A 12,164-nucleotide genomic window follows, 5' to 3' on the forward strand; every position below is an offset into this window, starting at 1 on the left:
GAGAGAGAGAGAGAGAGAGAGAGAGAGAGAGAGAGAGAGAGAGAGAGAGAGAGAATGTGAATGTCTGTAGAGACCAGAAGAGGGCGCCAAATCCCCTGGCTCTGGAGTTACAGGTGGTTTTTAGTGGGTTCAGTGTAGATGCTGGGAACCAAATGCAGATCCTCTGGAAGAACAGCAAGTCCTCTAGCCCTCTCTTCTATCTATACCAAGAAAATCCCTTCCAGATGCCCATTTGCTTATGGGAATTTCCTGTCTTCTGCTTATGAGCGGAATAACTGCATTCCCCCTTGGCTACCTCTCCACACATTGAATTTTGACATCTGTGTTTGTCTCTAACCTGCCTGTAGAAGGGACTTTGCTCTGGCATTGCATAGGTAGGGCTGGTGGATGGACAACCTGGCCATAGGTAGGGGCTGTCGTGGGTATCACTGGAATACCGCCATTACTAGAAGGACTGTCTCACAAGGCCAAGAAAGCAACATTCTGTGGCTTGCCCCTTGGGAAAGGAGACGACCTCAGAGGAAACTCCATCCATGCAAATAACCCAGCTTCATTCTGAATGCAACTCCCATCCTGGCAATGTCTATTCTGCTAAAAAAAAAAGGGGGGGGGGTTAGGATGCAATCTAACATGTCCAAATGTATTTGTCCACCACTGACAGTAGGAAAAGGCTCAGCATCAGAAGCCTAAAGCACTGCAGTCACTGAGGTCAGGAAACCACTTGGGACTGAGATGTCTTCACCCCCAGGAGCAGGGCCAGGAAGGGCAGGTGGAGCTGGGCAAGAGAGCGAAGAAAGGCTGTGCCCGATCCTGCGTCTCAGGCTTGTGCTGCCGTTTCTCGGCTTCCTTCTCCGGAGAGCTTCCCGACTCGGCCTTCAGGGGGCTGGAGATAAGTCTCAGGTCTGGTTTGATCCATATTTTGTCATGTGGGGCCTCAGGAGAAGACACTACTAACATAGCATTTGACCCCAGGAAATATGTCCTACCAACAAATGCCAGACTACCACAGATGTGTTCACGTGAGGATCCTGCCAGCCCTTCCTGGCACCAGAAGGCAGGATTCCTAGATCAGCCAGGGTGAACCCCCCGAGGTGGCAGTTCTGGAGAGTGCGTTCTGAAGCAGTCTTCTCATTGAGCCTTGTTTCTGAGTGACATCAGGTGAGAATCAAGCCATAGTTCTGTGGACGTAGCCAAGTTTAAGGTCAGAGAGAAACTACCAGCCCCCTCATTCCATCCTTCATCACTGCTCTATCGTGAGCTTCCTGCATCCAGAGTCTCAGTTGTGCTGGGGCTTCCCCATTACCAGATCGTCTCCTCTGCTGAGATTAACGTTTAACCCCATGGTTGATTTTGCTCATCCCAGATTCCCAAGAGTTCCAAGAAGACAGCAGTTCGGGCCCAGTTTCTGCAGTCACGGGCTGGGACTGAGATTCCTCCTCTTTGCTTAGCCCAGGACTTATCTGGGGCTGTAGAGTCGACATCAGCCCCAGCTCCCACCTGGTGGCAGAGCTCCCAGAACTGCCTTTGGGAAGGAGTGCAGCTGTCCGGAGCCAGAGAGCTAGCCTGAGCCACAGATCCTTCAATGATCTTCATTTTAGATCTTGCCTTTGTCCTTGGCCAGGAACCCCTGTGTCTTCTGGGTCTGTGACTGCGGAGCTGCACAATCTATTCTTAGGCGTTTCTTTGAAGCACGAAACAGCAGTGTATCTTCCTGTGTCAGTACGACAGCACCATGAAGTCCACCTGATCTGCCATGCCATGGGGGTTATGGACTCAACACCTGGAAAAGGGGCTGGACTGGCCCAGGAGTCTGAAGGAGGAAGATGGTGGCTCTCAGAACTGAGTTAACTAGAGCTTTCTAGGGTCAGACAAAAGGCCAGGGTGGGCTACTGCAGGGTTCTAGTGGATGAAAGCAACATGCCAGTTGCTGAGTCTCTTCCTGGTGACAAATTCCTTAACAGATTTGTCACATAGGCCTTAGGGACACTAAGGGCCAGAACACCCTTGTCTAAGCTGTTTGGCAGACAGTGTGGTAGTACCCTATAGGAAGGCACTTGGCAGAAAGACCATACAAAAGATGCTTAAATACCAGTGCCAGGGAAGGTCCCCTGCCAAGGGCTAGCCTCACTCGGGTCTAGCTGTGTTGCTTCCTGGTGTTTTATGTCATCAGAGATAAAATGTAAACAACATGGAGATGGGAAGACACGATGACGGCTTGTGAGGTAAAGCCTGCCACTAGGCCTGAGGACCTGAGTTCGGTCCCTGGGATCGAAAATGGCAAAAGGGGAGAGGCGGCCCTACAATTTGTCCTTTGACCTCAACATGGGCACTGTGACATGCATGTGCATGCATGCGTATATGCACACATCTGCATGCATGCATATATGCACACGCACACACACACAGATAAATTAATAATTTAAAAAAGAAAACTGAAAAGATGACTTCGTGGCTCAGAGGAGTTGTTGCTCTTCCAGAGGACCTGAGTTCAGTTTTCAGCACTCACATGGCAGCTCACAACTGCATGTTAATTCCAGTTCCAGGGGATTCAACACTGTCTTCTGGTTTCTGTGCACACTAAGCATACATGTGACGTATGCATACTTGAAAAAAAAACATGCACAAATAAAATTAAATCCTTAAGGGAGGAAACCTTGAGTGATGGTTGGCTGCAGGTCCATCACTCTACCGCACTAATACTTTAAACTGTATAGACTGTACTGTATACTCCTGTACTGGCAGGAGCTTCATAGCCAAGGATTAGAGAAACAACAGCTTGGCAGTAGACTACTTGGGTTTTATAGCCAGCATCACAAACTAAAAAGGCAGCAGCAGTAGCAGGTGTTCCACGGCCCCGAGTGCAAAGTGGCTGTAGCTAGAGGCAGGACCCACTGGCTTCAAGGGTTGGGTGTTTGGTCAGCAATGCTAACATTCCATCCTGCAGATTAAAGAGCTTAGTGTCACTAGACCCACCTCTTGCCACAGTGCGTTCTGGGAAATGACAGGAGCTCCCCATAGCTTCCAGCTTCTGACTCCACAAATAGGGAACGGATGCGTTTATACCTGCGTGCTGTCTAGACTCTCACTGTGGCCTCAAAAGTTAAAACTCCTGCGCGGAGCACAGCTCAGCGAAGGTACAGACTGGCACTTCTCAATTACCTCCTTCTGGGATGGGTTTGACTCAGGGATGTTTGCTCTTCTGGAGCTGATCTCGGAACTCTGACAGTGTTGCTCCTATCTGGGCAAAGAGGGGTGCTTCCTCTTTGGGAACTGCCATATCTTCATAACATGTTCTCTTGCAACTGTTCAACTCAGCTCCACCACAAAACCACAGGAGTGTGGCTGGGTCCCAAGCCAGGCTGTTTATGAAGACAGGTGGTGGCCCAGATTTGGCCCATGGGCTGCAGTTTGCCCTGGTGGAGATGCCAACTCATTTGTATCCATTTAGTGTTCTGCCCTATCTTCATGGCCAGGATGCTTACTGTGTACTGTGCGATCAAACAGATGCATTTGGTTGAGTCTCGGGCTTAAGCATTGCGGTCACTCACTTACACTGCTCAGGGGCGTTCACTGCCTTGGACAAGGGTGGAGAACACACAACTGAAGATGATGGTGAACACACAACTGAAGATGATGGTGAAACTGACAGCTGCATTGGTGCTTCGCCTGTGATTGCAGGATTCAGAAGCAGGGACGAGAAGGAGCCCAAGTTCAAGGCTAGCTTGGGCTGCAAGGTGACCCGACAACCTACGTTTGATCTCTGGACCCCACCTAGCAAAAGGAAAGAACTGATTCTATAAATTGTCCTTTGATCTTGACACGTGTACTGTGGTATGCATGTGCACATACGTGTGTGCACACACATAAATAGATAATACCCTAAAACAGAGCGTTGGAGCTAAAGGGAAGGCTCCGTGCAGATGAGTATTGAGTGCTAGCCCAGCCTTTCTTCCCAGTGGGGACTACTGGGCCTCACCAGCTTCGGGCCTACATCCTGGTCACCTTCTCTCTCCAGTGGGCAATGAGACGCCATCAGAAGCACACAATCTTCAGAATGGGAATTAAAACCCAGATGCAGTGTTGCAAGCCTGGAATCCCAGCACTGGAGAGGTGGAGGTGGCAGGATCACTAAGGCCAGCTGGTGTGGTAGCACATGCCTTTCATCTAGCGTTTGGGACACAGAGACCAGAGGCTCTCTGTGAGTTCAAGGCCAGCCTGATCTACACGTGAGTGACTTTTGGGCCAGCCAGGGATATATAATACATAGTGAGATCCTGTCTCAAAACAACAATGACAGAGAGAGAGAGAGAGAGAGAGAGAGAGAGAGAGAGAGAAGAGAAGAGAAGAGAAGAGAAGAGAAGAGAAGAGAAGAGAAGAGAAGAGAAGAGAAGAGAGCAAGTAAAATCCATGGTCCCCCCTCAGCTATACAGTGAGTTAGAGGTCACCCTGGGCTACCTAGACTTGTTTTGAAAAAAATAAGAAAAACAAACAACAACATCAACCAAAAAGAATAAGAATAAACAAAAAACACCAAACCTTTAAAAATCTACTAGAAGCTCTGTCTCAAGCACAATTACTGGGGAAGGAAGGAAGCTCTGCGTAAGTTACTTTCTGTTGCAGTGATAAACATGGCCGAAGGTAACTTCTAGAGGGATAAAAGTCCATCCTGGCAGCAAGTGGCAGACACAATAGCAGGAACAGGAAGCTGAGAAAGCTCATCTTTAATCCCAAACGAAGTAGAGAGTGAGCCGAAGTAGGCAAAAGGATGAACTCTCAAAATTACGTGCAGTGATTAGCTTCCTCCAGCAAGGCCACCCTGCCTAAACCTCCTGAGCAGCGCCACTAATACAGGACCAAGTGCTGGAGTACCTGAGACGGTGGGGGACATTCTCGCCCAAACCACCACAAGTTCAAATTAAAATCAGTCAACAGGGGAAAGGGGTACTTAGGAGGCTAGTGACGGCCGCTGGCCACCACAGCGGATTAGTGACAGAAACCTGGAGTGGACAGCTCCCATCCATTCCAGCCCCAGGTCAGCCATCTTGACCTGTCTTTGCTTTAACTACTTGCTCAGGGTTGACAGGAACCACAGATAAGCCAGGCAGCCTGTTTTAGTCCTGGGGATGGATCCAGAGCCAAGAACATGACCTGAAACAGTCCAGAGAAGTCCTGGACACCTGACTGTATCCTCATGGACAGTGGTACGTGTGGCCATTTCTTCCTAGAAGGCAGGCAGGCAGGCAGTGAGCACATTCAAGCTCCCAGGAGATGAGGAAATGCCTGAGCGTCGACCACAAGGCCCTTGTATTTTCTGTCATATGAGCCAATCTGAGTTGCATTTACCATTATAAACAGTCAACTTACACTGTTTTGACTCCATGGGATTATGAAGGCAACATGTGTTGAACAGGTTTTGTACTATGCTTGGCTGGTTAGGTGTGGTCAGTATTCTTCTTACTTTTTGACAGTCTATGTACCACAGGCTGGTCTAGAACGCAGGACCCTTCCTTCCGCTTCAGTCTTCCACGTGGTGGGATGGCAGGTGTACCACAGCACCCAGCTTGTGAGTCCAGTTCTGACTTCAGATCTTCAACTTATGATGCGCTTGTCAACAATCCAGGTATAGCTGTACTTGCAAGTGAGAGCACCTTGATGGATCTGAAACTATCCCAGATCACTCCTGAGGCCACAAAGGCCCCAGCTACTACCTGAGAAACAGCACCCCCCCTCCCCTCCCCAGCGATAAGCCATGGCCGTCTGCCTGAACTCTTTCCTGCCCTCTGACCCTTGGTGCAGCCTCACCAAGCAGGTGAGGCAGGTGTGTGACCTGTGTTTACGAGAGAAACAGGCCAGAGAGCTGAGTGACTCACTGAGCTCTCTCTGCTGTCGGGTGGTGGAGTCCACCTGAGCCCAGACCTGCTGCCTCCAAACTGCCCAAAGACCTTTTTTTTGTTTTGTTTTGTGTGTTTGTTTTTGTCACCCCAGACTTCTGGATGAAGAGGTACGAGGGTGACCTAAGGGTGGGGCAGTTTATGTCTTCCAGGGCTGGAATTCCTGGCCCCATCTTTCAGCGGGACGAGATGGTGACAGCAAAGGGACAGGCCTACCCCATCCTTCCTTTCTTCTGAGATGGTGTCTCACAGTCCAGGCCTTGAACTCAGTCTGTAGCTGAGGCTAGTCTTGAACTCCTGATCCTCATGCCTTGACCTCCTGTGCTGAGGTTATAGGAGGGGTGGGGTGGGGCACCACCACACTTGGTTTACTCAGTGGTGGGACTTGAACTTAAGGCTTCATGAACGCCAGGCAAACACTCTAGCAATTGGGCTATGTCCCCAGCCCCTTCTAAAGGACATCATGCCATGTATGATCCATGGTATAGAGTGATAGTCTCTGAATGAAGTGTGTGCCGCCCTGCTGTGACACTTGGTTACTCACAGCAAGGCTGTGATGTAAGTCTCCACGAGCTGAGCTAACCGCAGTCCTGGTGGCAACCAGTCGCAGCATGTCTAACCGATTCCTGGACATCTTCCTCACTTCCCACAAGGACAGCTTTGCTTGAGCTCTTCACCAGCTGGTACAGGAACTGGGACCAGACAGCCGAGATTCCTTCCTCCTGCCACTCTGGCATATCCAAGAACAAGATCAGGCAGGAACAGAGTTCAGTTTAATGGGAACTTTTCATTGCCCTCAGCAAGCCCTAAGCAAACACAACTTTAAAAACAACCATAAGAATACCCATGGTAAGCCAGCACTCAAGAGGATCAGTTCAGGGCAAGCTTGGGTTACCTAGTGAGTTCCAGGCCAGCCAGGGCTATAGCAAGACCCTTCTTCCAAACAGAAAACAATAATGATAATAATAAAGTGTATTTTAAAATAAGGCTTTGACTTCGAGTGTGGATCAGTGGTAGAAAGCTTGCCTAGAATGTATGAGGCCCCGAGTTCAAGCCCCAGCACAGATAATGTGGATGTGGTGGTTCAAGTCTCTAGAAGCTGGAAGGTCAGAAGTTTTAGGCCAGCCTCAGCTCTATGACTAACTTGAGGCTGCTACATGAGACTCTGTCTCAGTAAGAAAAAAAAACAGGGGGCCTGAGAGATGGCTCAGAGGTTAAGAGCACTGGCTGCCCTTCCAGAGGACCCGAGTTCAGTTCTTGGCAACCACATGGTGGCTCACAATCATATATGACATCTGGTTCTCTCTTCTAGTGTGCAGGCACACATGCAGACAGAACACTGTATACATAATAAATGAATAAATCTTAAAAGAAAAAAAAGGAGGCAAGAGAGATGGTTCAGTGCGTAAGAGAACTGGTGGTTCTTTCAGAGTTTGATTCCCAGTACCCACATGGCTGCTCATAACCATCTGTATGTAACTCCAGTTCCTGGGGAGGTCTGCTGCCTCTTTGGACCTCCTTGGGCTCCTGCATGTACACAGGGCATATATGGGCTCAGGTATATACAATATATATATAAAACCAAATTTTTTTTTTTTTTGAGACAAGGTTTCTCCTGTAGCTTTGGGGCCTGTCCTGGAACTCTAGCTCTTGTAGACCAGGCTGGCCTTGAACTCACAGAGATCCTGCCTCTGCCTCCAGAGTGCTGGGATCAAAGGCGTGTGCCACCACCGCCCAGCAAAAACTGGTCAATTTTTAGATGGACAGAAAAATCACAAGCATAGTTTCTATACACCCACCACCAGTTTCCCCCAGCTGTTAAACTTTTACAGTAAGGGGCCAGACTGTCCTCAACTGGGGTTGGTATGACGTTTTTGATTACTCAGCTTAGCTCTGGGGGAGGAAACCCAGAGGTAAGTCATGACAGCGTTGACCTTTATCACTGTCAAGCTAGTGTGGTCAGGTGTCCCCAGACTCTTCCTCCCTCCCTTCTCATGTGCCCTAGAGAGGAGTCACTATGGTTAGCCCACACCAAGCTCCGTAATGTGAGGGTGAAGCAAATCAATTAGCTGAAATTCCCCACAGATCTGTTTACTACTCATCCCTTCCTTTATTCAGCCCTTTGTATCGGCACTTCCCAGCCCATGGATTCAATGGAGAACCAGAAATACTAGAAAAACTGATGCCCACACTGAACGTGTGCAGACTTTCCCCTTCACTGCTGCTCCTGAAACAACACAGCTCAGCTGCTAGCGACACGGCGTTCACGTTCTATTAGGAACTGTAAACAATCTACAGCAGTGGTTCTCAACCTTCCTGTGCTGCAACCCCTTAATACAGTTCCTGTCGCAGAGCACCTCCCAACCATGTTATAAATTGTAGTATCTGTATTACATTGTAGTCTAAGTATCTGATATGCAATCCCAAGGGGGTAGTGACCCACAGTTTGAGAACCACTGACCTAGAGGTTTGGGAGAGGGACAGTACTTGGGATTAAACTCTAAGCCTCATATGCTAGACAAGTACTTTATGACCGAGCTTCATCCTCATCCTCAAGAGATAAAAAGTACACGGGAGGACTTATGGAGGTTATGTGTGAATACTCTGCCATCCAACTAAGAGGCCTGAGCATCCGTGGCTTTGAGGACCTAGGAGGGATTCAGAGCCAACTTCCAGTCCTAAATCTCCTGAGTGGGTGGTGCATGACAGCTCCAAGACTACGTGCTACTCAAATACCTGTGAGTCAGAACCATGCTGGGCTGTCCCATTGAAAAAAAGAGATGACTGTGCATCCAGGCTTCTCCCGCTGTGCATTTTCCATGACTTTGTAGAGGACCACGACAGAACAGGCACTTGGCTAAGGTAAAGCAGGAAGAACTGACCAGCCTGAGGCCTCTTGGGAGCTTCTGGGCTGAAAGGCCTGCTCACATCTGCTCGATGCGTACAAGGAGGGGGTGGCCAGGACTCACTTCCTGGACAGGAAATGAGGTCAAGTTGTTGGACCCAGAGTCCTTCTTCCCTGGCCTCTCAGTGGCCCCGTGGCAGGTGTTTGCTGTGGACGTGACATTCCGTTTTTAGGCTTAGATCCGCCCCTACCATCTCGGAGCTATGAGGACACCAGGAGATGGGGGAAGAGTGACGGTCAAATGCTGTGCATACAACCACACTGCCAGCTGGACTCCCTGAACTGAGTGACCAGATGGCCAGTGGCAGTCCTGTGAGCAGCCGGTTCCTTCTTGAGCCATATTCTGCAAGACTCATGCTGTTTCTCGGTCCTGCAGGAACCACACTGTAGAAGCATACTGTCTCTCCCCACTGGACAGCACCATTGGGTTTGTTTTCTCTGGCAGAGAGCTTAATCCTTGGTCACTTTCGGCACTGGAATGGAAAATTCTGGTACAGCTTTCTTAAAATTGTATCCTTGATTCCTTCGTTTGTTTTCCTCCCGTCTTTAGTTTGCAGAGACTGCTGGGTAATTCTGTCCGGAGAAAGCTGTAGGAATACATGGCCCCACCCTGCAATGAACACCAGGGGCCAACCACCCTGACAGGTGCCTGGCATTCACAGCAAGCCTGGACAGCTAGATGGCACAGGCAGAGAAGGGACCCTGCTGTGACTCCAGGACCACCTGTTCTGTACCCTTTAAACACACCCATCCTTCTGGTTTCCGCAGCCATGTGAGTGTGCTTGGGTCCAGCCCCATGTTTGTCTGCCTCACCTCACCCCACTATGAGGGATCCCATTATGAAATGAACATTTTTTTTTTGTCCTATAAGAAGCCTGAGCCATTCTTCCTAGTTTTAAAGACCAAAGCACACACCCTCTCCTTTGAAGCTTCCTCAAAGGAAGCCTGAACCCCTGTGGGTGTTACTGCATAGAACCCCTCTAATGCACCATGGGGTTATCACGGTTGTTTTAAGCTGCTTCTTAGAGGTTTGGAAGAAGGCTTGTCTGGCTCATACAGGTGGAAGTCAACAAATCCACCCACCATGAAAAGTGTGAACAGGCAGTCAGGGGGCTCACGACGCACCCCAGGTCATACTTACACATCATTTTCTCTACCTTATAAAGCACACACACACACACACTGATAACTTCATCTTTCTTCACCTCAACCTATCCCACCTTTCCCAACCCTCAGACATGGCTCTCCATCCCAAAAATACTCCTATGCTCTATGTTTGGGAAGGCAAACCGAAGTCCAGGAACTCCCCAGTGGTTAAACTCCCTGGCTTCTTAAAACTCGCTGCTTGAAGATCATACCCAGGGCCTACAGCCATCTTCCCCGCTGTGCTACCACCTGGCTGCCTGAAGAACCCACAACAGATTTTGAAGTTTCTTAATTTATGGCTTTATGTCCTGGCCCTACAAAAAATTTCATGTGACTTTCCATACTGGAAGATGGAACTTGGGGTGATCTAAATCAGTGTTCCCCAGCCATGGTCATTTATATCTGGCTCCAGAATAAACTCTTTATCCCCTTTGACATGGGGGGGTTTTGCACCAAAGGCCTCAGCTACACCAGCACTGGCTCCACAGTGCTTCAGGTCCGTTTCCCTAGGTCGGCTGAAAGGTGAGGTGGGGGAAGGGAGAGCTCCATCCCGCTGCTGCAGTGCAGTCGAGCCAGACTGAACAAAACTGCTCAGAATGCGGTAGTTAGAAAATGATGGTGTTTTCTTCAGACAGGGTCTCACTATGCAACAGAGGCTGGCCTTGAACTCCCCATCTTTCTGGTTCCGTCTCCCAAGTGTTGGGATTACAGGCATGTACCACCACGCCCAGGAACCTGTTCTGGTGTTTTATCCCAAAGGACTAACCAGGAAGTCTTTTTGTGAATGTTCTCCCTAGGGAGAGGAGTAGGGAGGGGTGTTTACCACCTTGCTGCACAAGGCTGGCAAATCTTGTCCCTACCTGGGTCTCCTCCTGGCCTAGAGAGTTTGAGTTTTGTGTTCCTGGGGCTGTGAATAGACTACAGGAGGACAGAGAGCTCTGCTCTGGCAGGATCACAAACATCTGAGCCCAGTCTGTGTGTTCTGACACAGCTATTCTACAGGACATTTGAAAAGGGTAATGTGATGTCTCAATCCTGGAGTCCCACTGGAGCAGGTACAGTGGCGGGGAGCTACTTTCATTTTCCATGCAGAGCTCAGATGCACGTAAGCAGCTCAGCCCAGCTGTGCCTCACTGGCTCCAGGAACCACCTGTACACTAACTGCAGCCTAAGCCAGAGTGCTATAGGCCAGGGAGGCTGGAGCCCTGGAATCCCCTGAACAAGCGTTCTTGGGAACAGCCTGACTTGCTTGGGGCTTCGGTCAATTTCCCACAGACAGCCTCGGTGGGAACCTCTTCCGTGCTGAGGAGTCTACTGGTCTAGACCAGGGGTCCTTGCTCTTTGGTCCAGGACGTGTTAGGACAGAGCAGGTGTGAGAGGCATTTGAGAGACATGGAAGTCAACCCTCATCCGGCCAGTTGTGCTGGATGAGCTACCATTTCCTATCGTGGACCCGTCACTGGTCACATTACCTCATTTAGTACACACAGCCACCTTATAAAAGTTACTGCCATTGTGAGCCTCATGAGGTAAGGATGCTGAAGCTGAGAGCAGCTACTTCCTGAAAGACGCGACATTAAACCTAGGCAGTCTGACTCCAGAGCCTAGGCGCTCATACTGCCATTTCTGCAAACAGAATCCTGTTTACTTCAGTCGTAGTTTATGTCTGTCCTCCTCCCACCCACTCAGCTTCATTTCCTAAACCTGTCCCAGCTGACAGCTGTTGGGTGTGGTGGCACACACCTAAAATGCCAGCAGGTGGGAGACTGAGCTGGGAAATCTCAATCTGGGTTACCCAATAAGGAGGCTAGCCTGGCCTGCACACAGAGCATGTATCAAGAAAACACCAGGTGACAGCTGCGAGCCATTCTCTGAGAGGACCGGCACGTCAACAAAGCCCCAGTGTGTGGAACCCTGTGCTCAGGGCAGTTGCAAAAGCAGTCATACCACGTTCACCGTAAGGAGGAAGCTCTAACTTTCAACAGGTTCCTAAGGGAAGTTAACTCGCTGCAGTGAGCAAGCAAACAGAAAGTCAGCAGGTAACGTGGGTTCTGTGGAGACCCATGAGTAGTGACAAAAACAAAGGCATTGATGGACATCACTCTGCGTAGACCACAGTCAGATTCACGTGCCCATGGGGCGTACTTACAGTTCTGACACACATGCCAGAAGTTTAGCCTTGACTTCTATTCGTCCCCTTCAGGAGAGGGCTCTCCATCCTG

The sequence above is a fragment of the Alexandromys fortis genome, unplaced genomic scaffold (assembly GCF_014885135.2).
Source record: "Alexandromys fortis isolate MF-2015 unplaced genomic scaffold, M_Fortis_MF-2015_v1.1 scaffold_82, whole genome shotgun sequence".
Classification (NCBI taxonomy): Eukaryota; Metazoa; Chordata; class Mammalia; order Rodentia; family Cricetidae; genus Alexandromys; species Alexandromys fortis.